The sequence below is a fragment of the Ischnura elegans genome, chromosome X (assembly GCF_921293095.1).
Source record: "Ischnura elegans chromosome X, ioIscEleg1.1, whole genome shotgun sequence".
Taxonomy (NCBI): domain Eukaryota; kingdom Metazoa; phylum Arthropoda; class Insecta; order Odonata; family Coenagrionidae; genus Ischnura; species Ischnura elegans.
In genome coordinates, this window is record NC_060259.1 from 22,137,400 (window position 1) to 22,165,294 (window position 27,895).

At 39.7% G+C, this 27,895-nt stretch overlaps 1 protein-coding gene across 1 annotated transcript in view; it reads right to left on the bottom strand.

Moving 5' to 3' along the window:
• Nucleotides 1-27,895, bottom strand: part of LOC124171843 (tyrosine-protein phosphatase 99A) — a 1,017,936-nt gene that overhangs the window by 846,858 nt on the left and 143,183 nt on the right. The window lies entirely within an intron of this gene.

The window sequence follows — 27,895 nt, forward strand, 5'->3', positions numbered from 1 at the left end:
AAGGCTAATGAGGAATCAAGCAGCTTAACTGCCAATTAATTAGAGGCGGATATGTGGGTGGATTGTAAAAGCCAAAATGCTTGCTGCACTTATGGGTGCACGTGGATGGATAAAAACACCATATCCTTTGTTATGATTGAGAGAGAGCTCTTATAGATGAACGAACGTAAAGGTTTTCAAGTTCCCTTAAAACATCATACGCAGAGACTATTAGGTTTTTGATAGATAAGGTGAAGGCATTCTCAGAAAAAATAAGGGTAAGGCAATGAAACAATTATCATCTCTCATTCACCTTAATTCACTACCGGTACGAATTTAAATAAAAGCAGGTACTTCAAGAAGGAAGGTATAAAAAGTCACCTAGCCACAGCAGAAAAACTGCAACCATTGTCACAGGGGAAAAAGTCACTTGATTACTCCTTGACTAAAAGTGTGACCTTGCAAAGCAGTCACTCGCTAACTCAGGATAAACAGCAGGAGAACTCCCCTCATTTGATTAACATAACACAAAAAAAATTGATGATCATATTTTGCTCTCATCCAAGGATACGATCTTTTTATCTGCGAATAGGGACGAGTATGTGTAGTATCACATTGGTAAGGGAATTGCTTGAAAATTCGCGTGCTGAAACACTAATTAAGGAAAGCGACAGAGGTTTTCAGCTATGAATATCACCATCAAAGGCCAGCAGACGATAGCTTAAAAAAATAGAAACGCAACCTATATACCGGTTGGAGTGGGTCGATCTATTCTTTCCATGGATTCTTGTCGGCTTTTTTCCTTCTTAAATATTTTTTTCAAGTCTCATGCATCATTTCTTCACCCATAATTACAATTACAGTTAAGACGTCAAAATTCCACTAAATTTAGCACCTGAGAAAATAAAATTTAGAAATGAAATATCTCTTTCACAAAAAATTTATTTCTGCTGCGTTCAAATCTGTAATATTATTATGGTATTTATGTGTCTGGCAACTTAATTGGCTGTAATCGTAATTTTCCAGATAACATTTGAATTAACATAGTAATACAAATCCATTTTGGTAAATGAAGCTATATTTTGACTGGATTAAATAAAATATTTTAAAAAATTAACATTATCACAAGACCAGTCGTGATTAATCACTTTTTGCTTAAGCTTTGTGGATAAGATAGGTTTGGTAATTAAAAACAAAACAAGAGTTTTTTCGGAGGCATGTGCTTCAGTTCTCTTTTCAGGACATATATAATCAATGAAAAAATTTATGTTTGTGAAAAAGAATCCACTCAGTAAAGCATCATTTGCCAATTACATACTCATACTCATGTGAGGAAACTTAGGGTATACTATTACCACACATTAATGAATTTTCGATGAAAAAGCTCATTATACTTGGAGGCAACACCATATCCACGACAAATTCTATTATTTCAGAAATATTGTGATTTGCAACGAGTAGCTCCGTCATATTGAACATCGCAGCAGCAAAGCTTAAACTGTCAATGAGCGTAATTATATTTGCCCGCCATAAACAGAATTCCCAAAGAACATCTTTTGAAGAAGTATATTACACAAATAATACTTTTTAACTTCTATTTTCTAGTACTTGTTATTTCTATATCCCTTGGGTGGATATATTCGCTTAAAAGTGGATTTGATCCACTGAAAACAAAATTCTGAGAACAATCTGTAAGTACTAGAAGCTTAGAGTAACGGGACATAAAGTAAATAGCATGCACTGAGCACACGATGAGCAATCAGTTACAAATGTCTAGACATTGAAAAGAGCTAGATAGAAAAACACACCAGGAATGGTGCAAGTCAACAACTAATGATTATGTGCTGAAGAAGATGTAGCAGGAGGTTTGATTTTCGTTGGAAACCCATTAAACCAATATCTAGAGAGAGCTAGGAATAAAACGGAATGCCATTAATCACAGCTGAAGAACGAATAATTTTTAATAATGGGGAGATGGGAAGAAAACATAATATCCGCAATGCGTTGCCGAGGGTCTGAAGAGTCGTTGTGAGCAGGGTGGCTCAATAATACTTCATCCCGAGTGTCACCGAGAAGATATTCACCCACGCACTAATCATTGCCTCGACTTGGAGAAACCAGTAACATCTCCGATGACACACGAATACCCTTGACTATGATTAATTAACATTTTTATATTTCAAGAAATCCACGTAAAGGCAAGACTCTTTAACTTCTTGCAGAGTATTAGGCTAAGAATTCGACCATTTTATGCAGTCAACAATCCAAAAAATGGACCTAGAATCAAGTAAAAAATGTATTTAAATAAGTAAAAGATCATAGCACTTTTCCACAAAAATTGTTTTGTGCATTGTACCAGATAATGACTCAGTGAGCCGAAACGCGTTGCACGCAGTAATTTTTTTTTAAATGTGGATAAGTGCTACGATCTTTTATTTATTTGAATATGTCTAACTTCCACCAATTAAAGCCTGAATCTAAAAAAATGTACACTATTTTATCAGTCGCAGCCGCCAGATGACAAGTTAACCCATTTCTTCCCAACGTTGCGTGAACGCAACGCAAACTTTGCGATTTTTTTTCTCCGTATTTGTTATTGATAAGTAGTAAATATTTTTAACATAGGTAGTTCAATGCTTTCTAAAATGTTATGAATTTTTTCACGGAAGAAATTTAATAACTTTTGTTTTTACAATGGCCTTTTCATTTATATGTAACTCGTTATTTTAGGTTATCATCTAAGTTTATATATTATGCTAAATCTGAGGCACTCGATGATTATATCTCTCTGCAAATACAATGATGCATTTGTATTCTAGGCCATTGCAACAAATTGGGTGAATTTGAAGAAGTGGTTTTCAAGTTATTTAAGAATAATGCAAGTGTTGCGTTCACGCAACGTTGGGAGGACCCCGGCAATCTAGGGAAACGGCGCGCCGCGGCGGTAGTCGTGTAGAGCGTTTATTTTTGGACTGAAAAATGAAAAGCTTATCAAGAATATGTTACCTTTTTATGGTGAAACTTCATTTTCAGGCAATTGTATAGTATTTTAGTCCTAAATATACATCTACATAAGTGTTGAAGGGTCTTTACTAGGATGTTTGGCAGGTGGTGAGTTTTCACCGAGTTGTGACTGTTTGATATTTTTAACTTCACGTATCGAGCAAGATTAAATCAGCATTTACTTGTGCTATACTGGAAATTTACTGTGACCTAAACATAAAGGATGCATAAAAACTTTGCTATAGAGTTGTCCAGGAAATATAATGATTTCTATAGGCGTCTGCAATTTTAAGATATTCTGGCATCCTAAGGTAAAAACGATCTGCTTACCACAGTTGACAAGTATGCTAAAAGCAAGTGAGTATGTGAGGGTTAGCAAATAGATCGTAAATTCGTATTTACGTGGTGTTGTTGACTAGGATTCAAAGGGAAGGTAGTGGGAGGGTAAAATGTATAGTTAGGCTGGGCGGGAATATCCCGGCACCAATGGGTCTCCGTGCACAGCGGGGGTTGGCGAGTGAGCAAAATGAATGGATAGATAAGAGGGATCACACTATCGCAGTATTTGCTGAGAAATTCATGCCCACTGGCCGCTGACGATAATGAGCTGGTAAGGCTCCAAATGAGGGTGCAGGTCATTTCGAAAGAAATTTTTTAAGAACTATGAGTGACTATGAATGCACAGGGTATATAGAAGGGGCGATGTTCTGTTCCACCTGCTTTTACTATATATGTGGTTGTCTGCTGAACAATCGTTCCCTCCAAATGACCTGAACTCACATTTGCAGCCTAAGTTGTTCACTATCGCCAGTGATCATAGTGCGTGAAATTCTCAGAAAAGATTCCAATAGCGTGGTATTTCTTCCGTTCTGATGTTTAGTGGTTATAACACCTTAGCACAAAATATTACTGGAGTAAGGACGCGTTCCTAATATGCGTCAAACGATGTCCCGGAAGCGTTTTGTTGAACCTAAAATGTTCTTACGCCTGACTGGTAACAGAAGTTTGGACCAGGGGGATAAGTTTTCTAAGATACGTCCATACTTTGCAAGCTCAACCAAATATTTCTACGGTTTGATGCAATTGCTCATAAATTATCTTTTGACGAGAAGATGATGCCATATTTTGGCGAAAGTAAAGGAGCAATTACTCATTATCAATAGCAGACACTTTGTTACTTCCGCGATAAAAAATTCCAATTATTTGACCTGTTTCTTTATATTTTCTGTACTTTATAATGGCGTAATAGCCGAAACCGGTCAAATAGTATAAATTTTTATAAATACTTTGTGGGAGTCACAAAGTGTCTGTTATTGATAATATGGACCTTCTACCTCGTACAAGCTTCAAGTTTCTATTTGAGCAACTACACTTTTAGTCACTAAATATGCCATAATATAGGACATAACGGAATAAATAGTTTGCGAAATATAGTAAGGAAAGACAAGGTTGGCCACAATATTGTGCGTGACGAAAAAATTCACGACGAAGATGCCGAGTTTGTAGCGGCCAGAAGTATAGTGATTACCAAAAGTGCAATATTCATTTATATTCTGATTGGTCCTCTAAATTTCATGAACAATACCAAGTTTAATCAATATTTTGGGTTAATTATATATTTGGGTTCTAATAAAAGAGAATTATTTGCAAAAATAAGAGAGTTCCGAAAAAAAAGCAGAACGGTTCATTTGACCCGGGGAACTCCCAACGTTGCGTATACGCAACGTTTCACCAACGGCAAACTAAAAACAATAAAAATATAAAAATCGATAATTTGCCTTATTTGAGTCTGTTTTATTGCTAATTCATCAAAATATTTGGAATTTTTAAGTTATTAACATGCTTGGGATTTAATGGGTTAAGTTAAAACCTAGATGACTATAATTAAATCTGAGAGAAAATGCTCGTTCCGAGTTATCAATTAATTTGAATACTGGACCGAAAGGTGAATCTAAGCATGAAAAAAGTCAAAATTGTAAGGATAAGGACCGCAAGGACCGCATTGTAAGGATAAACCGCAGATCCACGCCTCGGCGTCTCCTTTTTGTTACGCATTCTATCAGGCTTCAGAAATAAACGCCAAATACCAATAGCGAAGAGGTAAATGCGAAGACGCAAAACATTGAATAATCTGCTAATCACATTCCTTTTCCTTCGCTCCGAATTTATCCGCGGCTTCTCCATCGCAGTAGAGATACTCGTAATGAGTTCAGAATGAAATATCTTATAAATGCAAAATCAATGGAGGATCCATGATTCATCCGAGATCTTTTCCAAAAATTAAACTAAATTCTTTGCTTTCGGAGCACACCCGCCATCTGGCGAAGCCATCACGGGCCGAAGACAGAAAGGAAGGGAAGAAAAAATTATACTGTTAAATATATATGGGTAAGGAGAATTCCTCTTGGCAAACGTACGATTATAAATATCAGAATTCATGAGAGGAAATAGGTTCGCCTTAGAAGAAGCCATCTGACCCACCCTCCGATACATCATGAAGTACTATAATTCATGGCAGGAAGACAGAGAACCGATATGATTAGTAAGGGCAAGATTGATCGTTTTTACGGTAGGGGTTGCATCTGAATATCGTGGGAGGAGGAGGTGTGGGGCGAGGGGTGGGGGAGGTGCCTTGGTTGGGAGGCTGATGGTGGGGGTACGGACTGGATGAGGGGAAGGTAGTGGATCGCCGAAAGAAAGGAAAGTCAAAAATGGGAATCCTTGGCGTACGAGAAAGCCGGGATGAAAGAATCTTGGGATGATATCTTATTCAATTTTTTACCCACCACATAAAGGAGGTTTAACATCGGTCGTTCTACGTATTTCATTGTATGCATAAAAATTCAGGAAATAAACTTAATTTTCATCCTTCACACTCAGGGAAAACCTAGACTACTATCTCTGGTGATTTAACAAGAATACCTTAATCATTCATTACTCTTACAGTAACTTGTTATTTATTATACCTTAATATTAAATAGTATTACTAAAACATGCAAGCTATCCACATAGAATCACTTCAAAAAAATGGGAAATGGAAAGGCAAATTTAATTATAATTTTGTTCTCATGGTCAAGTTATTTGTCACTAGCATAACAGAATAACTGCAAACAGCTATTGTATCAAATTTTTCCAATCTGGGACAGTTGCCATTTTTTCTGCTGCTGGTTTATATTCCTCGCATTGTATGTGTATTAATATAGCTACTCTATCCCCAATTAATTCTAAACAGTATGGAATGCGTAATAACTTCGGTCATTATGATAATTTCAACGCCAATGCCATTTATTTATATGTAATTTAATATATTTATGCATATAGTTAGGAAAACTCAGAGGAGTTTTATCACCTATCGTCATAGCCTTCCTCACATTACCTCAGCGCAAATTACAATTCTTCTTCAAGTAAAGAATATTACAAATGAGATTAATTTGCTAATGTTATGATAATTAAAAAACTAGTGTAATAGTTACAGCTGAGGATTCTCATTAGATATTTTTTTTTATTTAAGGCCTCTAGTTCCGTAGAATTTTTTTCAACATTACATTTTTTTTTTTTTTTAATTTCTATCGCTCAGGATAAATTAAGCTTAGTAATAGTACCCGATTCAAGTACCCGACAAGGGAATAAACGGGCCCTTATTATTCACGAGAGGTGAGCTGATCTAACAAAAGTTCTCCGTAAACCCTCTTCAATTGCCCCAGGAGTTGCTCGTGGCGATCATTATTCCAGCTGCCAGCCCGGCCCCGTTATCTCCGCTCGCAGCAATGATGCCGTCCACGGCCCGTGACGGAACGAGCAGGCCTCACGCGGACGGTCAACTCGGGAAGGTCACCTTTGCCCGGACGAAGGGTTAAGCGATCGGCCCCGAAGAAAGACATCAGGCGGACTGGGGCGACGGAATAAATCGCCAAGTTCTGCGTGAGAAGTTCCGGATGAGCGATCGAGAATAGGGGACGCTGGGAGTTTCGGACGGGTGGGCAAAGAGGGTGGGAAGACGTTGGAGAAGAAAAGAATTGGGGGGAGAGGGGGTTGCTGCCGAGGCGAGGGCGCACGAGGACACTGGTGAGGAGAGTGATGGCCGAAGACGCGAGAGGGGCGGGTTTCGGGAGGGGGAGGCGGGGAGGAGGATGGGCTGGGGAACACGGGTTGGCGCCCCGCCGTCCGTGCATTAGTCAGTCCAAACGGGGGGAGCAAGGGGCAGGTGAAAAAGGGGGTAAGACTGGGAGTGACGGCCGGTAGAGTAACTACATCCGGGCCAGGTACATATGAACATGCTCCCTACTGAAACCAACTGAGCCTCATACACCCACGAATAGGGTGACCAATTGCTGAGGCATAAGAAGACTACACGATCCTTCAAGTAGGAGAGGAGTAACAGAAGAGGACGAACGTAAATATAATTTTAAATGCATACCTTGATCAAAAGTACCCACATTTCTTCATAAAAATTGCCTCTTTAAATAAACCTAAGAAGTCAATCTAGTCATAAGGCATACATTTTTTTACGAATTTTGCTTATTTTTTTAAAGGATAAATATTCATTAAGCACTCTACGTACACAATGGCAGTTTAAATGCTACTTAGGAAAGTTGATTATAAGGAGCAAAAATAAGTAATAATCAGTTGAATTAGGGTAATAAAAAGACAAACGTAATAAAATATTGCAAAACAATGAATTATTCTTCAAATGCTTGACGTATTCGCTAATATATATTATAATTCTATTGTATAACAATGTGCCTAAAAAGTGAGTATCCTGGATATTCCATATTTCGCTTATATTCATATAATCGTCATCCGAGTCATTTATAAAATACATATTTATTATTCTTAACTATGTACTCAATGTATGAACCTAATGGTTTTTGAAAATGTAACATTATAAATATTTAGTATATAATTAAATGAAGGGTAAATGAAAAAATGTATAGATGCGAAAACTTGCATCACAGGATTATTGAAAGCGGCAGGCAGATGTGGGAAAATTTCTAAGAAGGCAGCAGTAAAAACCGGCTGCAAGCAGGGCAGAGAGGCTAGAGGGGAGGACATGTCCAGTTGAATACGGATGTCAGGTCACCCTACATCGAAAAACTTTGGGAAGCACAGCACGAATACTAAACTATTTTTTTTAAAGAAAATTCATGTCTCGCCCTCGTTACCGTATTTCCGAACACAGTATATTCAACAAAGATTTTTCTCCTTTTTCCGATCGGCTATAAAATATGAACATCTTCGGTGACACCCACAGTAGACAAATTTTGAATGACACATGGCACGGCATGAGGAGAAATGGCGGGTACGGCTAAAGAAAGCTCGTGCCTATGAAATTTTAATGCTTGCCACGATCGATAGAGTTTTTCTTCTTTAGGCTGTCACCTTGGCAAATTTACTGAAGGAAGAAAGGCTTGAGAGCAAAATATAGTATACAACAGAACCGGGGGAAGCATTGTTTGTGGAAAAATGCTGTCACATTGCAGATGCACAAATATGTGAGCATGCCTTTTGAAAACAAAGAAAAATAAAGGAATGCATGCTTGGCTTCAAATAGGTACGAATAAAAATATATAGTCCACCAATCAGTCGGAAAAAGAAGCTTCGAGGTTTTAAATCAAACAAAATTCATTTAGAATGGTAAGGCATACAATACTAATAATTGGGGCTAAGAACACTGTAGGAACAGAACTAAAAATTTCACTGTAACATTTACACCAAATAGCATCTTCACTGTATTTAATTTCTAGAGTAGGTATGATCCCGCAGCGGTTCGATTACTAATTAAAATTACAGGCTTGGGGGGATAGAAAATGACGTAATTGATAATAATACATTCATGAAATTAGTATCGATATCACGAAAGCTAAAGCTGTTCGCATAGCGATCAACATTTCACGTTTTCGGCTGGTACATTGGAGTGGAAAATTAAACTTCGCTGCACTACTCTTTATGCTGTCCTTATCTTTGCAACGTCGAATTTTCGTTTTCATAGGCATCCATTATCGTTAACCGCATAAGCCAACACCCTTCATTTATAAATTTCCCCACGAACAAGCAGATTGCCTACGGAATCCATGAAACAAGAGCGAAGAGTTAAAAAATGCGAAGCCTCTGAATGAAGTAGCTCAATTGCATTGCCAGGCTTCGTACTCAATACAATTCATGAAAGGGTTTGAGCCCCACGACAGGTGAGGATTCAGTGTCTGGATGTTATGATGTATAATGCATAGTGTTTTGGTGTGAATTGGCACCCGCCGTCAGGACATCAAAAACCCAATTACTGCGGCTACTATTGTTGCTGCAGACGCGAAGCAATCACGACGCGAAAATCAGAGCACAATACTCGGCGGCGAGCTGTGTGATTTCATGAACACCGCCTCGGGGTGGGTCGAGGATAAAAAAATCATAAGCTGAATGGAGGTAAATATCAAACGTCAGCGGGATTAAACACTTGAAGCCGACAAAGAATCGGGGAAATCATGATCTCGCGCACCAAAGAGATAGTGAGTTTTTTTTTTATTTCTGCCTTCACACATTTGACAGATTAGAGAGGACGTCATCTCGACGTTCTATTGGGGCGCACGTGTTCTTGATCGTGGCCGCGGAATCTTGTTCCAGCGAAGCGGCTCACGCAGCGATGGAGGAAGCCGAGGGGCGAGAGGACGGCAATGAAATAACCGTGCGGTAGAACAAATAAACGCTTCCGCGTCAACGCCCGCGGAAGAGTCCACAGTGATTCACCTCCCTTTGATGGACACCTCTTCACAATGAGCACTTTTCAATCACTTTTTCCACCTTGGTTGACCTTCTAAAAAAATTTCAACAGGGCACTCGAGGTGACTGCGCAATCAAATAAAAGTTGTGCCAGCAATGAAATCTAGGACAATAATTACAAATGGGTACAGAAAAATTGGCAAATTAGACATTATTATTATTTCTATTATTTAAAATTGGACTGCATAAATGGCACCCCCTTTCCCTATAAAATTGGTAATCGGCAATTGCAATTGTTTAAACGGGCACGTAATTTCCCTTCGATCGCACAGTGATTGATATTGATGCATAAACGTTAACAGCTTCACTTATCATTTTGAATACTTAGGAGTACTTAAAATCGAAGCATACTGAAATGCTGATTATGTTTCTTCTCTATGAGAATGAAAATCGATGGAAATAAATATATCAGCTATGACAAAGAACATGCAATCAAATTCCGTTTCTATTCTAGACAAATTCCGTTCTAGGCAAATGGGACGCATCACCTAATTTATTATTTTGCCAGTTCTACCGTGGACACATGAGGAGTTTGCTCTGTACCACAAGCGTTATTTGCCTCATGATTCACGTGGCGAGAGCGCAATTTCAAATAATCGTATCATGAATTGGTTCCTCAGGTGAAAATATTAACATTGATCACACGTGCTCCGAGTTGATGTTCTAAACCAAATGGTTTAACGATTATGGGCATAAAAGGGCTTTCTCTCCTCGTGTGTGATCGAATTTAATTTAAGAACCTGGTAATCCTGGTGGTCTGCGCAGTGGACCTGAAAGTCAAAAGTCCGTGGTTTAATTCCCGTTCCCGGGGAATTTTATCCGCAGCAATAACCTGAACTTCACCGCCGATCACGTGGCAGGTTTGAGAAAACAAACCACAAACACCATTGTCAAAACCAGTCTTTCAGACACATCACGTGGTCTTGAATTTGGTTATTTCAACTCGAGAGCGCATAAAGCAAAAATCGTTGCTGTTTGCAGTGGGTACAATCTGACAGTGGTGAAATAAGAGCGCTTCGGTCCTGCAAATTGTAAATGAATTGCTTGGCAAAATATTGGTTCAAAAAATCAAATAACTTTCATGTGAAGTCATGAGGACCTTGCTCTGAGCCAATAGCGTCAATCGCTTTAAGAGTCGCGCTGCGCATATGAATGGTCAAATTGAAACAAGCAGCTAAAAACTATGGAATGAATTAAAGATTTCAAATTTTCAAGACGATAGGCTTACCTCAGCCCTGAGGATGCCAGAAAAGATCAATAGCGAAACTCAGGCTCACATGGACCATATGATTCGGTATAATACCCGAGAAAAATTCATTCCAGTCACGAAAGGGCTCCTCAAGTGAAAATATAAGCAGTGTGGGGTCAGCGGTCCATATTGATTATGTGACCAACTGCGTTAATGGTCATTATGACTGGTCAGCAATCCTAAGAATGGTTTGACGCAGCTCTCCACTCAATTCTTTTATCGGCTAATCTTTTCACTCCTACGTATTTCCTCTCTTTCACATAATTATTTACCTGTTGCATATTTTATGTTCTACGTCTTCCTTTTCCGTTCTTGCCATCTACATGCCAGTCGACAATTGTCTCCATGAAGCCATCATGTCTCAAGATATGGCCTCTAAGGATATTACGATTCGTTAATCTTGTTTTCAAATGGCACCTCTTCTCTCTTACTCTTCTGAGGACTGCCTAACTACTCCTAACTTGGTCCTCATCATTCTTCTATAGCACCACATTTCAAAATACTCTACCCTTGATTTTTCCAATGCCGTCATTGTACATGACTCACTTCCGTAGAGAAGCGTATTTCATACATAAGTTCTGATAAATGGTCTCCTTTCTTCTACGCTTAAATATCCCGCTGAAAGATCTATCTTTGTTTTGGTGGGAAGCTCACTTCTCCAGGCTATTTTGCTGATAATTTCACTCTTGATTCTCCCATCGCTTGTTATCCTGCTTCCCAAATAAAAGAATTCATCCACCTCCTCCATTTTTATATTTCTTTATTTAATTTATAGCCTTGACTTCTCTCAAAGAGTATAAACAGGTAATGTTAAAATAATGAAGGAGCGTTCTGTTAACGTAAACAATCGAAGGTACGGGAGAAAAAAATGGTCCCTTCCGCGCAATTGCCAGCAAGCGAGTCCACCGCAATTAAACGCCCACTGACTTCCTCTCAACTAGCACCTTCTCAACTTCTCAAACAGACCCTCCTCACGCCCGTGGAAATTGGCCGAAGCGCGCGTGTGACCACGGCCCACGATGTGGAGCTTAGTGGGGAAGCGAGGGTCGCACGTCCAGCGCATATTCCGACTCGAATTATTATGCGTTCTAACGTGCCGCGGTGGCGCTAGGATGGCTTTTCCGGGCGTAAATAACTGATGCTGAGGGTATGGGTGTGGCCGGAGCGTGGGCCAGGGTGTGGGAAGTGTGCGGCTACGTTCTGGAGGCCAGCGGCCGCTACTCCGTGGCCGCCTAAAGATGTCCAGACGTCGGCTGTGGGAAAGAAACATCGGGGAGTCACTTACGCAAAGGGTACTGGGGAGAGAGTCTCCATCCTCGTATGATGGCTGCAACTTACTGCACCCCCTAATTATCTACGGATAATAAGGGTTTTTCTACTCAATAGGAAAATGTTTCCTTTCCGTAGGAACATTAAAGTATGGTTTCGCAAGCAGTGGCCCCCCTTGCCCTGATGACGTCGTGGGGTTTCCCTACCCCTTCCCTTCAAACCCAATCCTCACTCCGGAGGCGTCATCGGGCTCCTAATCTTAATCGCGGCGTCGCGTCTTTGCTTTTGTTTCTTCCTCTCGAACACCTCTCCTGAGGATGACTAGGCCTATAAGTTCTGGTACTTGGTTCCTGGCCCTCGTGCGTTGATTCCTTCTAAGTTACAACGAACCCTGGGTCCTCATCCGCTGCACACCGTAACTTCTTTTCTACGTTTGTCACAAGTCTCAATATTTTTACTAAAATGTTTTCGAAGGAAAGAATAAAATGGGTTGTACTACCTATTCACTAACTCAACTATTACGACCAGGGCAGACGTTAATTGCCTCTCCTTCAGCTATCCAGTATCTGAATATGGATGGATTGGACAAACACGTTAGTTATTTGATAGTTTTTATCAAACTGAACAAAAAATTCTCGCCATATGCTGCTAAATTGTGCATTGAGTCAATCTTTGTGTCATATCTTGTGCTTATAATAGGATCGTGTAGCAACGGAAATTTTCCAGATAGCAAGCTTTTACAATTAATTTTCAAAGTTTAAAAAAATAATCATATCTAAGTCATCATCAATTTACTCTCTTATTATAATGGAAACTTACGGTAAATCATCATTCAAACTCAGACAGTATTTCTCCCTAACGAATACAACTTTAAAGTTCATACTACCATCTTGAAGTTCGCTAGGTTAATGAAGAAATGCATTGCCTGCATTTTTGTATAACTCAAATATGGAATTTTTACCCCAAGAATTCCAAAGATGAAAAGTTCTGGCACTTGATATTAACTTAAAATATAAGAAAAGCCGATAATCAACACCCTGAAAATTTGAATATGTGTGTTAAATTATTCAAAATTTTACGCCGAATAATAAACAAAAAAATACACCCGAGTAAGTGAAAGGACCTTTCAAAGGTATACCTCTCCTTTAAATATATTTCTACTAAAACCTTAAATAATATATTTGCCTAAAACGTTTTCAATCAAGATAAAGTTTTGATACAACAAAGATGGTAAACTATGGGATACATAATGTTCAATGTTAAATTAGGATACGTATCTATATTCATAGCCCAGGACCACCGTGAAAGTCACTTAAAACACGAAAAAGCATTATATTTCGAAGATTATAGTCTCAAGTTGGAATTTGACTTTAAAATATAAAAGTGAAATATGTTTATCTTAATTTGACCCCAAAATACTAACTCTTACCTGAAAGCTGCCTTTAGGAAAATAAACTTTAAAGTTTTTGTACCTTTAAGTAAAATATCACAAAAAAGCTATTTCTGAGGCTCTTTTTGAACTAAAGATGGACCTATATTTCACCTAGAGAGCACACGAAACAACAAATGCAATTTATTTTTCCGTTCTGCTTTCGGCCTGGCTTCAAACGTCAAAATCGTTCTCTATGTTGATTCAAGAAATAGGTTGCTTGCATCCCCGAATCGAGCTTACAATGAAAGGATCATATTTCAAGACCTGAATATGATACCAGGAAAATATTCACAAAAGCCAAGAGCTGAGAATGGGCTAAAAATCACAAAGACGGAGCGCTTTGACAAGAAAAGGAATCCGAAGGTTTGTAAAGTCTCGCATAAATGTGACGCTAACAGCTTTCGGAGTATCATGCATGTAACATAGGAGTACAAGCATAAGTTGCTTGGCGTTGTATAATCCGGTTCTCGAGTTTCTATTCAAGCTTCAAATATCGGCCTCCTTCTGGACAATGCACTGCAAAACATGAGGTCAGTACAAAGGCCAACAATAATGCTACTCGACTTGGCTCCTGCCTTGGGACCGTCATTTTATAAGAGGCACGAACTTCCTGGAGAAGATCGAACAGCCGCCACGGCCAATCATGCAAGAAACCACCTTGAATGAATCACTCGTCAGATTCAATAGCACAGTGCACGTGTAGGCTATGTTCTCATGAATGGGCCTTCCCACTGCCATTGAGCGAGAATGGAAGGATTTCGGGAAAAAGAAAGTCAGAACATCTCAATTGTGGGAGCGTGCATAGGAGCGAGAGGATAAATACTCTAATGGTGGCGTGTCCGTAGGTGCTGTTTTAAGGCAAGGTGCTCGGGCGCCGCCAATCAGATTCCCATGCGAGTAACTTTCCATGTCGCATCATACGAGATCTTAACGAATCGGCAGATCCCTATAATTCTCTTTTGCTTGAACCCTGTGTGGAGGTGGGGCAGGCGGTAAGTTGCACAAAATGAAACTATTTTTCCGCCAAGGTTATTTTCTTATCAAATTTAAAAGGACGAATCACTATCAATTTATCGGTCCTTTTTCATCCAATTATTCATTTAAAATTAACGCTACTGTTTTGAAATACTTTAGTCATAGAATTTAGAACTATACAATCGTTATACGACAACTTTGATATTTTTACATCAGTATTTTATGGCTTTTAATTTTTTTTACGTTTCAGAAGCAAACAAAGGAGGGAAGATTGAAAACCTCCCACCCTATTTGCCCTCAAAATCTCAAAATGAATACGAACACTAAAAAACAAATGATTGGTCACAAAATGAGTGGTCGTAATAGCGTCATACGTTCCCCTTAGTAGAAGATACCTGTAAAGGTAAGGGGCTCAGGCTGCCAAGTATATATAATTAATTAATATTCACTGTAATTGTGTCAACAACCCTCTAGTTACCAATGCAAAATTCAATACGGGGACCGAAAATGTAGGTAGACTAAACGTGTAACCTTTGAATTACCATACGATTGCACTGACTCTCCAATATGTGGAAATTTCATTTATTTTCGCATGGTATTTTTGATATAATTAATAAAATTAAGATTTTTACTGGTTAAGGTGCGTTTGGTGGGGACATGGAACAGGTAGTCCGAAGATGGGCGTGGTACACCCTCCGTTGGGTCTCTAATCTCGAACCCTTTCCTCGACGCGTTAGCCCTCGCTGCCCCATCTCTTGGACCCTCCCAGCGGGGGGCCTACCTCCCGAAAACCGACCGCTATGACTGCAATTTGAAAATCATTCAATCAATCCAATAATCAAAAAATGACTGCTTACGTCGTACTCCCGTTCATCGTGCGATCAAGTACGTCTTTGAAGCGTGTTTCTGCGATGAAAAACAACGATTTTGTTAACTTACCTAAACACGTGGCTGCGGACCACTGGAAAATGGCAACAGCGCTTTGGAATGGGCAAAAGTAGCGGGTTGTTTGAATGAGTTACGAGCATGATTTGGCCATCTGCTACCGCTCATTTGCACGCCAAGGCTTTAGTTAATTTACCTACAGTTCCTCATAGTCACCAATAGATAACCTGCGTCGAGATAAAGGGTCAATTATTCCATAAGGCGGATACTGAAGGGTTAAAGCAGTCGAACTACTTCGAAAAGTCGAAAAATACCCTAGAGGTGGCTAGGCTGTGTGAGTTTTAGACGGTGACTGCGAGTCCCTTTACGTATTTTCTCCAGAGAAATGAAAGAAAAATTGCGGCAAAGTTCTTTTCTGATAAGGAATCTTAAGTGTTGACAAAAATGCACCCAATGAATGACCATCCATCCAAAGAGACGCTGCCAGGTACGTTAAAATTCTTTACGTCAGTTTTGTTAGTGATAATACCTCATCGATAGACTCGAATGGAAATCTCTATGAGACCGCAGACTGAAAAACAAAGTTAACCTAATAGATACGTTCAAGATGAATGTATTTTCTGACGAAGGTAGGCATATCTTACGAAGGCCAGCATACTACACAGATCGAATCATTAAAATAATATAAAAGAGATAGACTGTAGAACAGACAGGTTCAGAATGTTTTTTTCCACGATTTATAAGAGACCGTACAGACAGCATTAGAACTCACAAATAGATTACATGCTTTAGTATTGTAGCTTACTAACTTATGTAAACATTAATGCATTTTCCAAATTTTCATGACGGCTTAAAATGCTTGTAAAATGGTTAACAAATTTATATTGCTATTAGTAGACTATAATGAAAAATAAGAAACAGTTGACCCAATATAATTTGCTTTTATAACTTTTTCTAAAAACTTAATGAATTACCCTCGTATCTCATTAATAAGCTGAATACGATGTATTCATCTACATCTACATAATAACCTGCGAGCCAACTCTACGGTGTTTGACAGGGGGTGATCGATCACCACCATGCATTAAGTTTTACATAGGTTAGTAGGCTACACTACATGTCATTTAATCTACTTATGAGTCTATTGCTGCCGTCATAGTTTCTTATTGATCGTGGAGAAAATCGATCGTTTTACATTCCACTTCCCGGACATAAGACCGAAATTCTCTTGGGATATCCTGTAACTCCTCTACTAGCGTTTTTCTTTTAAAATTCGTGAATGCATTCCTGTACGCTTCGTTCGTGGCGGCTTGGGACAACTTTATTGTTCATTTATTAACTTGCGCTCATTATCAGATAAACTCGTGCCGAATTTTTTAATTTTAGCATGGCTCGTTCTTTGTCGCCTCAATGATTTTCTCACTTCCGCATCATACCATCTCGGTTCGCTGCCTTTTTTTTATTTTTCTTGGGAAGTAGCTTTGTATTCCCGAAGCTACGAGCTCAACAAGCCCTTGCCAAGTACCCTAAACATTTAACTTTATAATTGCTTCTTGAAACGCAACGAAAGCATTACCATTCGAGAGGGGAGCGGGGAGGGTACGCCGGCGGCCTTCACCCTTATTCATCCATTTAGTCACAGCTGTCGGACAATACCGGAATAGAAGTGCATAACCTAAGTTCCCAAACCTTCATAGCCACTCGAGAGGCGTCTTCAAGACCGTAGTCTCCTTTTCTGCGTGCGCAGGTCTAAAATTATTTCATCACTTCTCTAAAAGTTGGTAACATCGATTTGTTTAACGCCGACGAGGCGCCAAATAAGGGACAAGTCGTCTCACTACGCATCGTTTTTTACCGTCTACCATCTTCTGATTTATATTATGATAGATAAACGACCTCCTAGCAGCATGCGCGGGATGAATTTTGCTGTGTTAGAGGCGTGGGAGGGGGAGAAGCGAGCGTGGAGGGGAAGGGATCGGCCTGCGGCTCTGGTATCCGCGACGCTGCGTGGGCGTTGGAATATTTTCTTCGCGGACGCGGACTCAAATTAGGCATTTTGTGGCTAAACGGTGGTAGATACGTCAAAATGCACGAACTTTTTGCCCTAATAGGGCAGTAACTCGGCAAAATCTATAGGGAATGACCATAAAATATTATATTTTTCGAATTTTGACCCTCCCCCCCTAAATTGCATTTGAGCGAGGGTCAGGGGTTCACGTACAGGTCTCAAATTTTTCAGGCCTTATTTTTGATCGGTCCCACAACTTTTTTTCACTGGGCCAGATGGATTTGAAAAAAATCGATTTTTGCGATCCGCCCTAACGTGCATACTAATATGGTTTTGGATTTTGGGCACCTAATTGAGCACCACACAGATTCCACGCTGGTGTCAGTTACGGTTACCGCTGGGTTGATGATTGAATTCTTTACAGCTATAAATACTCCGTCTCCAGCTCGATTAATTCTATCTTTCCTATTAACGGTGAACGATTTTGGGAGGATCTCATTGTCTGATCATCATCTGTTAGCCAACTTCCTGCTCCAATAATATCGTTACACTTCGTACGATGAGTAAAATGGTGGACACCGAGAATCTTATTTATTAAACTACGGCAATTAGGTGAAGTAAAAGTAAAATGGTGGAAATCGGGAATCTTATTTATTAAACTACGGCAATTGACCCCAGCCAGGGTTATTACTTTGGAACTAGTTGCGATTTAGATTGCGATTCGGGACTTTCGGTATAACTCGTTATTATGCTTCACGATCTGTGTACCATTTAATGTGCATGTGGAAATTCTGTTGCATACTGCTTGGTCGTGATTGATAACCTATTGCCAAACACATTAGACGTGGGTCGCTAGGTATTATGTAGGTGTATCTAAATGACTTTAATTTACTGAAATCTGATATTCCCTGCCTTTGAAATAATGACAGTAGAACTTTTTTCCAGTAGATCTTTTGCCTTCGGGGCCCCATGGCCAAGCACCTAGATTAGCGCCAAGCAATTAGGCTCGCGAATTTTGAACTAGTTTTTTAGAACTAGATTTTTGTTCGATCGAAATCTCACCAGGATCCGGGTAACATTGGTTAGTATCAATGTACAGTATTGATACTATTTTACTGTACCGATTAATGCTCAGAATATTGGTAAAGACGGTTAAAGTTCATTGTATGAATTACTGTCTCATATGCCCATGGAAAAATTATGTAAGCTTTTGAGTTATCCTTAAGACCAGCCAATTTTTTTACCTGGTCGAAACCAAAGCTAGTCCTGACCGACAGTCATTAGGCTGAGTCCAGATCGGAATCGCCTTCATTCCTGCTACCCTCCCTGTACAATGCAAATTGCACGACCATTCTGGATGGTCATTTATGGGGTGCATTTTTATTAGCGCTTTAGAGTCCATATCTACAAAGAACTTCGCCGCAATGGCTGAAAGAGGACTGAGTTGTAGATGAGTGCATTTATGTGTGACAAATTCAAAGAATACTTGTCAGTGTAACCACCTCTAGGGTGTTTGGCAGGGGTTTTTCAACCATTATTTGTTACAGCGATTTAATAACAGCACTATTTCCCTGAACCTCTTTTACGAATATTCGGAAAGGCTTAGGGTTCACGTTTAAATATTCGCCCAATATTTTTCGTTTGAATTCATTCGATTCCACCAGAAGAGTTTACTTTGTCTCATTTTTCGATTTTTATAATTGCCCCGCATTTATTTTATTTTCACACAAGAAAGATCCACCCGTGCCTTTTTCATTTTAGTGAGGGAAATTAGCTACTTCGCCCTCATTAGACTCCATTTAGAATACGCTGCCAGTGTTTGGGGTCCTCTTGAAATAAGCTTAAAAAATAGAGTTAGAACGCGTGCAATGAGGAACCGCCTGGTAAGTGAAAAGTCGTTACGATAGCCTTGGGTGACTGTTGCATGATACTGATGATACACATACGATGTGGGTATGGAGAAGAATGCAGAAGGTAAAATGGACGGAGAGGAAAAGGAACGACGAAGTGCTGGGTATGCTGGCGAGGAGAGGCAGCTTTTGGATGAGATACGGAGGAGTCAGAATGAATGGATGGAGCGAATACTTAGCGGGGAGGGGATGTTGAAAATGTTGTTAGAGGGTATAATGTTCGAGAAACGAGGGAGGGAAAGGAAAAGAATCGGATTTTTAGATAGATTGAAAAGGAGTAGGCCTTACAGTGAATTAAAGATGATAGCGCTGGACGGAAAGTGGGGCTCCCAAATCACTTATTTGGTACTCCATGGAAACCTACCTTAATCGGTAAAATACTATAATAATATATGATAAATTCAAGAGCAGTGTATTTTCCGACGAACTCAGCTATATATTACGAGCACCAACGTACTACAGAAGATCAGATTATATAAATAAATTAAGTGATATAGGCTGGAGGACAGACTCATTCATAATATCTTCTTTTCTACGATCAAAAAGAGACTATAACGGCAGTGTTAGGACTCACCAATAGGTTAGATGACTTGAATTGTAGCTTACTAACTTATGCAGAGCGATGGCTAAGTTCTAAAAACAAGTATCTAAAAAAACTACTTTTCGGGAGAGCAAAAGAAACTATTCATATTTTTAATTGCACACTGGAATTCAAAACCAAAATTCATATATTAAATAATAAATTCAGCAACAACGTCAGAAGGGAACTTTGGAAACAGAGAAAACTATACAACGCGTACAGTCCATTACGTCATGAAATAAATTGAAGGCACTTGAAGCTAAAAAAAATTACGCTGCAAAACGCTCAGTAACTAAGAAATCAATGCGAAAGTTCAAGAAAAGTACTTCTAAGTAACGTTCAAGCAAAGTTAAGTTCAAGTAAAAGTACAAGAAGAAGTACTCGAAGAAAATCCTAAATCCTTTTGGTCATACTCGAGAAAGCTTCAGGAATAACACTCAACCGTTGATTCGTTATTTGATAAAGATGGTGAACTTGTCACCAAAAATATTGACAAAGCTAGCACATTAAGCTCCCACTTCGAAAGTGTCTACACTACTGACGATTTAATTTAGAAATCCCATGTAAAGAGGAATCGATGGAAGAAATATCTATACAGCGTGATGGGATTACAAAACAACTACAATCGATTAAGAATAGTTAATCTCCGGGTCCGGAGGGAATACCCGCGCGTTTCCTCTAGGAGTAAGCTCCACAAATCACACCTTACTTAGAGATTATATTCAAGAAGTCTCTATCAGAAGGAGAGTTACCGCTAGATTGGAACATTGCAAGCGTTACACCCATATTTAAAAAGGGAAACAGACATGACCCAGGCGACTACCGTCCAATTTCATTAACATCGATCATAAGCAAGATACTTGAGCATATCGTCGTTAGCAATATCATGACTTTCTTCGACAGACGTCACTTCTTCCATGGCTATCAGCACGGATTCAGAAAAGGTAGATCATGCGAAACACAGCCCTCTTTCTTAACGATGTTCTGAAATCTGGTGAATCGAAAAGACAAGTTGACCCTTTATTTCTACATTTTAAGAAAGCTTTCGACACGATACCTCACAATAAATTTTTATACAAATTACAGGCATGCGGATTAAACGAAACAGTTGTAAACTGATACGCGACTTTTTCCGTGATCGTAAACGAAAAGTAGTTCTTGACGGAATTAGCTCCGATATAGTAAAAGTTAGATCAGGTGTTCCACAAGGAAGCGTAATCGGACCCCTGTTGTTCACTATACACATTAATTATCTCTGCTCACGCATTAGCAATAAAAAGCGTTTTTTTTCTTACGACGCTGTCATCTTTCGCGAAATTAGTGACCACTCTGACTATGAAATACTATCATCGGACTTGAAGAACGTTCATTTGTGAAGCCAGGAGTGGGGACTCGAAATTAATCTGAACAAATGCATGTCGGTACATTTCTTGCGGAATTCGACCAACTATAACCATGTTTATTCTGTTAATGGTATTAACATAAAGACAACAGACGAATTGAAGTACCTGGGAGTCACGATAATCTCGAACCTCTCGTGGGGAACACGTATAAGGCATATCTGTGGCATGACCCTGAAGATATTAGAATTCGTCAAGCGTATTGTGGGAAAATTATCGGATGAGCAAAGGAAGGTGCTATTTCGCAATTGTACGTCCGCACTTTAAATATGCAGCGAGCCTATGGGACCCGGTAGAGAAAGACTTAATGCGCGAACTGAATAAAAAAGAAAGGAAGGCTACGCGTTTCGTCAAAAACTGCTACGGACGTACAGATAGCGTTTCGCTGATGTTAAGCAAATTAGGCTGGGAGCCGCTAGAGACTCGGTGGCTGCGCGCTAGGCTAAGATTACTTGAACAATTGAGAATGGATGTCTTTAAGAGCGACATGGGAACATAGTATTAGAGCCAAACAATATCTCCAGGTCCGATAGAAGCGATAAATTAAGAGAGATGTTTTACCGAACGAATAGATATGGGAATTCAAATTTCCCCCGAACCATAAAGGACTTTAATAAATAATAGTAACGACTTCCTAGAGCACTTCATTTTGCATGCGTAGACGGCTGGTGTCCTAACACCCCTTGCCACACGCCTTTTAGGCAGCTTCCGGGGTATTATGTAGATGTAGATGAACCATGAGGTTTGAAATATGTGCCTTGTGGTCAATAATAACAGCCTCGAAAGGTACTCGCACTGCGAGACTCTCGCAGTCACCGTCTAAAACTCACACAGCCTAGCCACCTCTAGGGTATTTTTCGACTTTTCGAAGTAGTTCGACTGCTTTAACCCTTCAGTATCCGCCTTATGGAATAATTGACCCTTTATCTCGACGCAGGTTATCTATTGGTGACTATGAGGAACTGTAGGTAAATTAACTAAAGCCTTGGCGTGCAAATGAGCGGTAGCAGATGGCCAAATCATGCTCGTAACTCATTCAAACAACCCGCTACTTTTGCCCATTCCAAAGCGCTGTTGCCATTTTCCAGTGGTCCGCAGCCACGTGTTTAGGTAAGTTAACAAAATCGTTGTTTTTCATCGCAGAAACACGCTTCAAAGACGTACTTGATCGCACGATGAACGGGAGTACGACGTAAGCAGTCATTTTTTGATTATTGGATTGATTGAATGATTTTCAAATTGCAGTCATAGCGGTCGGTTTTCGGGAGGTAGGCCCCCCGCTGGGAGGGTCCAAGAGATGGGGCAGCGAGGGCTAACGCGTCGAGGAAAGGGTTCGAGATTAGAGACCCAACGGAGGGTGTACCACGCCCATCTTCGGACTACCTGTTCCATGTCCCCACCAAACGCACCTTAACCTTTTTACTGGCTCACCGTGATTGAATCCAAACAGGTAACTTGCAATCCAATATTCTCAAGCGTTCGTATTTGACAGTTCGCTGCGTAGGGCGCAAAGGGAACCACGATTGAACGCCCAATCCCACGGGTGCAGTTGAGATATGAACATGGGGCCACGGGGCCCCCACTCTGACCGCCACACCAACCCGACACTCCTTAAAATTCGATAGCACTATTTATTATCATTATTTTCATTCACCTCGAATTTAATAATTAGGATTGTATAATCTAAATGCATATAGAAGTGGATTTAAAACTCAAGGGTTTCAGAGGAGATAACTGAATCTATGCAAACAGTCCAAACTGGAGTTCTACAAATCCTGTGGTTCAGATTAATTCCCCGAGAACATTCCGCCATCCTGGCATCTAGTTTCCGCTCACTCATGATTTCTCCCTCGAACTAGGATCTTCGAAGAAGGCTCACCTCCCCCTGTCCCCGCGCAAGTCACGGCTTTGCTCATCTCTTTGACGCCAAAGACGAGGAAGAGGCGCTCATAGGGGCCCGCAGGGAGTTGGGGGCTGCGGGAACTTGGCCCATAAATACAAGCTTATCGGACATACCTCAAGGGCTGCTACTCTCGGGGTTATGGGGGCGGGGGGCGTGGTGGGGAGGCGCGGGGGGGGGGGCGTGGCGTGGCGGGAGAAATGGCGGTCTAATTTATTGAGCCGCATTCTCGCCGGCTTCTTCTTCAGACTACGCAAATTCGTGACTCCGTTGCCGCTCGGCGGATCCTCGTATTGCTCTTGGCGGGTGGGAACGAGGGGGAAAGGTGTGGGCCAAGATCGCGATACGAGTGCAACAGTTTTACGATTCTAAATCAGGGAAAGGCGTGGGGAGAGGTTTTACGCAAATATACTCCCACATTAAGTCGGAGATATACATGGCCCACGGTTATACCCTATCACTAGTCCTCTCATCTGCCTTATCCATTCGATATTTTGGTAGATAAACTGAGTTGGGACCCCGAAATATCAACAACGTTTTAAAGTTACATCTCTTTGGTATCAGGTGACAAGTTATTGTAATTAAGCACATTTAATCTTTCTTATTATGAGGAAGAAAAAACGGCAAAACGAAAGCAAATATCTCGCTTAGCGGTACTGTGTTACGACTATATTGTAACATGTTCCAAATTCAAGATTAAAATTTTTCCCAATGTAAAAGTATATGGATTAGCTTTCTTGAAGGTATCGATCATCACTATACAAAACAAGCTAAACCGGAAAATATTAATCGAAAAACTTTTTCCCACTGTGGTGTGATCCCATTGCAACACTTTTATGATTCCATGTAATAGAGGGATATAAGAATTGACTTTATGCAAATTTACTGCGCATTAATTCCCATAAATATATGACTCCAGTGATACTACTTTCCACCACATTCATCTGACACCTTGAGAGATAAACTGACTTTCGATCCTAAGATATCAGCAACATTTTTCACTACACCTCATTTCTATAAGGGAGATTTTTTCTATTTCATTACACTCGCTATTTGTCTTCATCAGAAGAATATACGGCAGATGAAACCTCTTACTGATATATTGTATCAACTGAATGTAACAATGTTTTTGGGCTTCGCAATGGGAGAAGTATTACAGTGACCTAGTTTTTTGCATTCTATTCAATGGGCAATTTTAAATTATATGCTCCATTAGTAATTAGAGTATTTCTAACAACTATAAAGTTAAACAGCCACAAATGTAGAAGGTGCTGAATTTATTTCAAGGTTTTGATTAGCACTGTTAGAAAACAATACGAATGGAAATTTTTTTATTCCAAATTGTTTGCAAGTGCAGCAACTTAACGATGCTTCATTAGAGAAGTGGAGACAGATTTTTCACGAATATGTTCCCAAATTATGTTGGTAGTGTGGATGTCTTATCCCAGATCATATCATTTCTCCTATTTTCCGCAATATTAATTGGCGTATTTAGATCACGATAGAGACCTCACTTGATTGCCAAATTACCTAAGTATATCGTAGACTATAACAAGAAAAAATTTGGTGTAGATCTAAGTGATCAACTAATGAGTTATGGTGCCCTGGATCATCGGTTAGTGAAGTGGTGGCGTAAGCTGGCATTCCATCAAATAGTTATGGCAGTGACAAATACCACAATCATGTACAATCATTTAAGCCAAAAATCCGTTGCACTCACCTATTTTATGCAAAAAATTTGTTCGGACTTAGTTACATTGGAAGACGAATCGCCCCTTGAAAACGCCAGAGCCCAGATAACTAGAATATCTGAAAAGCATTTCATTGAAAAAATTCCCGTACCATCAGGACAAAAGAAGGGTCAAAAGAGGTGTTGGGTGTGCTCGGAAAAAGGGCGAAAACCAACTGGGAAAGCTGCCAGAAAATGTACTTCCTATCAGTGTAACACGTAAGATTGGTCTCTGCATAGAGCCATGCTTCCAGCTTTTCCACACAAGGAAGAACTTTGCGATATAACTATTTTAATTGGATTTTTTTTTACTGTTAAAATATTGATTATTATCATTTTGAATGTTGATTTATTATAATTTCAGATATTGGTAATTATTATTTCAAATTAGTGTGTTGTGATTATTTTATAAATAAATTTATGAAAAACAATGATTTTTCAACTTTTTGAAAATACAAATATCGGCTTTTTTTTTTAGCTTCTGCAGTTTCGTTATGTAGAATCGGAAATGCAATCAAATCTTTTATCTTTTGAATTCAATGTGAATTCAAAATATAAAAGTATGGTCTTAAAATTAATGCTATTCACTAATGCATATCTTAAAAATTCTTTTTGTAATATCACTTTGAAAAGTGCAAAAAAACCAGCACTGGGGTAAAGACCTGGTGATATTCACCCAACACCCAAAGTGTTAACCAGATCTTGAATCTCAGCCGCCATCGCAGAATCGGAAAATCTCTCGTTTCATTTTAATCTGACGTGAGTATCCATAAAATTCAAAATGCTGTGCTGAGATGAGCCAATCCTGCCTGCTGTGCACACGTAAAATGAAGAGGTATTGCAACCGCTCGGTAGGCGGAAGATAGTAGGCTTGTGGCTCGAGTGGGCTGACGAGAGAGGACGCGCGGATGCGGGCCGCACTGTCTGAAAAGTAGTGGGAGGGGCGCAGTCTTCACTGGGACGTCCTAATCGGGCCCGCTTGCCGTGGTGACGGCCTCTCGAACGTTAGACGCCGCGTGACTAATTCCACGTGCAACCGCCGACGAACGGTGGGCTGAGATTGAATCTGCGCAGAAGGACATAGATAAGGAAAGGGAGGTTAAATGAGTTACCCGTAAGGAGATACACGGGAGCTAACATACCCACCACGCAGTCACTGACTCCACCATTGAGCAACCGCGATCCCGAGAATGGAAACACCGCGGACTGAAGAAATATGAGGTCGAGAAGCATGCACCTCCTTCTCGCGACTGGTCGACTTTGTCCTTCTTGGTGACACATTATTTATTTTACTTTAGTATTCTACAGATTAATACAGGTTTCTATGGAGTACTTGAGAAGCATTCTGGGAGCCTCCCCTTCCTTCAAGCGCCTCACTCTTCAATTCAGAATTAGGCCAACTCCCTTTCATTCTATCTAAAAATGATATTCTTCTCCTTCCTCTCCCTCGTTTTCTGAATATTCTAACATCTAACACTGTTTTAAACATCCCCTCCCCACTAAGTACAGCCTCCATCCCATAAATTTGTCCTTCGTATCTCATATAAAAGTTGCCTCTGCACGCCCACCAGGTCCAGCACTTCGTCGTTCCTCCTCCTCGCCGTCCACTTCACCTTCTCCATTCTTCTCCGCAACTACACCTCAAACGCCCCCTTTCTTCTCTCTTCCTACTTCCTAAGTGTCCATGTTTACGTGTCGTAACTTTTTACGCTAGCTTTTTCCTATTACCGTAAATGTAAACTAACATCGAGAAATTTCTAGCGTGTATAGAGCAATACTTTATCATTATTTGCCTGCATCTCAAATATAAAATATTTACATGTGAGAAAATAGTGAGGAAATATTTTTGAATTTTAGATACAGGTAACTGCTACTTATTATCTATATTGTACAGCCTGAAAATTACAAGATGATAGCACACGATTTGAGTCGCTATTATGCCACCGAAATCAGTCTAGTGGGACTCCGATTTGTTTCCATCGGTCATATTCTGCTCTGCGAGGATTTCTTTGTTTACCACCTATTGTTCATCATAAAAAGGATGTGTACTGAGAATTTTCTCTCTTAAATTTTCGGTATCTTAAACGTAAAAATTTTACAGAAGAGTAAATACTGAGGCCAAACTTGAGGTAAAGGACAAAACAATATGTTAAGAAACTAAGGGGTATTTAGTGAAATTTTCCATATCTACTAGGGTGTGAATTACAATTTTTCACTTTTTAAAACGCTTTGATGAGACTACCGTTTTCGTCGCACCGCATCATTTTTTCCTTTGATATTACTACTACTCAAATTTTCTCGTCAATTCCTCGAAACTTGAACTGGGCTACGAAACCAGTTGTCTCTTTAAACTACTGTACATTTGTATACATTTTTATTTCATTCACATTTATGCATAATGTTGATAGGGGTGTATGGCCTGAAACTTCAATACGATACCGTAAGTTTCAAATGAGTAATTTTATGCCATAGAGATGCATCGTTTTATATGCCTTTCACGCTAAATGATGAATGTAATTTGTTTCAATACGAATTAAACGACCATATGAAGCAGGTGAACATGATTTTCAATAAAATGGATAAACAACATTTGGTGTTCCCGGATGAATGAAATTTTCAATCAGATCATCTTTTCGTTATTTTTTTGGAATAAGCTTCTTAGTCGAAAAATGTAAATGCTCGTTTTAATAAGATGAATAAACATAAAAATTAGGGTAACGATTTTTCAAAAGCAGGTCATGATACTCGTACACGCCCTACGGGAATTGGAGTAGCTGGGTGTAACGAGTGACACAGGAAATGAAC